The 2480-nt window shown below is 50.9% G+C and overlaps 1 protein-coding gene, 1 long non-coding RNA gene and 1 other non-coding gene across 3 annotated transcripts in view; all 3 read right to left on the reverse strand.

Moving 5' to 3' along the window:
• LOC107307256 (aurora kinase B-like) overlaps positions 1-1373 on the reverse strand; it is a 10882-nt gene extending 9509 nt beyond the window's left edge. Inside the window, exons 1-2 of the mRNA XM_015850748.2 lie at positions 1188-1373; positions 688-1035 (exon numbers count right to left, since the gene is read on the reverse strand). The gene's annotated coding sequence lies outside the window, so the exon portion shown is untranslated. The remainder of the gene's footprint in view (positions 1-687; positions 1036-1187) is intronic.
• LOC116652655 lies at positions 1238-1364 on the reverse strand. The gene has a single exon (XR_004305796.1). It is a non-coding gene; the product is annotated as a U8 small nucleolar RNA (small nucleolar RNA).
• A 426-nt stretch (positions 1374-1799) lies between the features above and the next one.
• Positions 1800-2480, reverse strand: part of LOC116652653 — a 2265-nt gene continuing 1584 nt past the window's right edge. Inside the window, exon 2 of the long non-coding RNA XR_004305795.1 lies at positions 1800-2047. This is a non-coding gene — a long non-coding RNA (uncharacterized LOC116652653). The remainder of the gene's footprint in view (positions 2048-2480) is intronic.

Raw genomic sequence — 2480 nt, forward strand, 5'->3', positions numbered from 1 at the left:
CCCCATATAACCCTATAGGACCCCATATAACCCCATATAAGCCCCATAGGACCCCCATAGAACCCTATAGGACACCATAGGAACCATATAAGCCCCATAGGTCCCCATATAAACCCTATAGAACCCCATAGAACCCATATAAACCCCATAGGACCCATGTAGACCCTATAGAACCCCCATAGAACCCATATAAACCCCATAAGACCCCATATAACCCCCATAGGACCCCATATAACCCCATATAAACCCCATATAACCCTATAGGACCCCCATAGGACCCCATATAACCCCTATAGGACCCCCATAGGACCCCTATAAACCCCATATACCCCTATAGGACCCCTATAAACCCCATATAACCCCTATAGGACCCCCATAGGACCCCATATAACCCCTATAGGACCCCCATAGGACCCATATAAGCCCCATAGGACCCTATAGGACACCATAGGACCCCTATAGAGCCCCCATAGGACCCATATAAACCCTATAGGACCCCCATAGGACCCCATATAACCCCATATAAGCCCCATACGACCCCATATAACCCCATAGAACCCCATATAAGCCCCATATAACCCTATAGGACCCATATAAGCCCCATATAACCCAATATAACCCCTATAGAACCCATATAACCCCATATAACCCCATATAGCCCCTATATAACGCCCCCCCCCCCTTTACCCGCCGCTCCGACCCGTTCAGCTCCGCGGCTCCGCTTCAAATCCTCCTCCCTCGCTCCCATTGGCTGAAACCCAACGCTCTGCGGCCTCTCATTGGTTAACGCCGAGCTGGGATCCGCCCACTTTCAAGGCTCCCTCGCTCGTTTCTGATTGGCTGGCTACACGACTTCCGGGCAAAAGGTGGGTGGGGCTTATTGCGAGCCGCGCAGTCTGATTGGCTGGCCACACGACTTCCGGGTTTGTGCTGATTGGCTGCCGACATGATCTCAGGGCTACTTCCGGTGGCTGACATCCGTTAGGAGCCGTTTCTCATTGGCTGGTTGATGACTTCCGGGGCGGGATCTAGGCGCTATAAGTAACGTATCATCACTGCTTTTAGTGACATTGCATTCAACCAATCAGAGGCCACATTCAAAAACGCAGTCAGCCAATAAGAAACAAGAACACGCCAAGAAAAGGCGGGACCTACGGGTAACCAATCAGAAGCGAGTGCGTACTTACAACCCGGAAGTAACCCCCCCACATCCGGTCTGCCCCCGCAGCGTGACGTCATCAGAGAGGTGCCCGCGGGTGTTGCCGGCCCGCGTCACGTGGTTGTGTAATCACGTGATCATGACGCTCCAATCATCACGCACTGCCCGCACTGCGGGGGCAGGTCAGGATGTACCGCACTGACGATACCAACATGGCGGCCAAACCCCGCTCCCAGCGCTAATCTACACCTATATAAGACACGGTGATTAAACCCGAAGCCGTTCTTGCTCCCATTCGAACAATGGCAGCATCCGTAGTATCGGTGACCTTAGTTTATCCCGTATTGAGCGCTGTGTTGTGCGGAAAATACGCTTTTTTACCCTAAAATGCGCTCCCACAGTGCACCGCGCCGCTCATTTGCATAAAAGCCGAGAAGCGAGCGCACGCCCCACGCTAAGAGCCTCATTTGCATGTTGAGAAGGCTCACAGCGCTCATTGGCTACTCCAAGCTTCATTTGCATAAGGGTCGCAGCTCCACACTTCCCGCGGCAAGAGCCTCATTTGCATATTAGGCGGGGATATAGAAGGATCTGAGCGCTCATTGGCTGCTCCGAGATTAATTTGCATAAGAGGCGGAGCTTCAGGCTTACTTTATTATCAATGAATACAAATATGGGGGGGGGGGGGGGAGGGGATTTATGGCTTTTCCACCCCCAAAACCACCAATTTTTACCCCAAAATCGACCCCCCCGTACAAAACGAAGCCCCTCCCTCAATAAAAGCCCCCCCCCCCATTAATTTAAGCCCCCCATTGATATCAAAGCAACCTCCTCTTCCGGCCCAATGTGACGGCAAGCAGCAGCAGCTCAGTGGCTGCGGGGGGGACGCTGTTGGGGGGGTAAATAGGGGTTAATATGGGGGGCTATGGGGTTATATGGGGTCTTATGGGGGTCCTATGGGGTTTATATGGGGTTATATGGGGTTATATGGGGTTATATGGGGTTATATGGAGTCTTATGGGGTTATATGGGGTTATATGGGGTTATATGGGGTTATATGGGGTTATATGGGGTCTTATGGGGTTATATGGGGTTTATATGGGGTCTTATGGGGTTTATATGGGGTCATATGGGGTTATATGGGGTATATGGGGTTATATGGGGTTATATGGGGTTTATATGGGGTTATATGGGGTTATATGGGGTTATATGGGGTTATATGGGGTTATATGGGATGTTATATGGGATGTTATATGGGGTTATATGGGATATATGGGGTTATATGGGATATGTGGGGTTATATGGGGTTATATGGGGTTAT

This window comes from Coturnix japonica, unplaced genomic scaffold, assembly GCF_001577835.2.
Source record: "Coturnix japonica isolate 7356 unplaced genomic scaffold, Coturnix japonica 2.1 chrUnrandom524, whole genome shotgun sequence".
Taxonomy (NCBI): domain Eukaryota; kingdom Metazoa; phylum Chordata; class Aves; order Galliformes; family Phasianidae; genus Coturnix; species Coturnix japonica.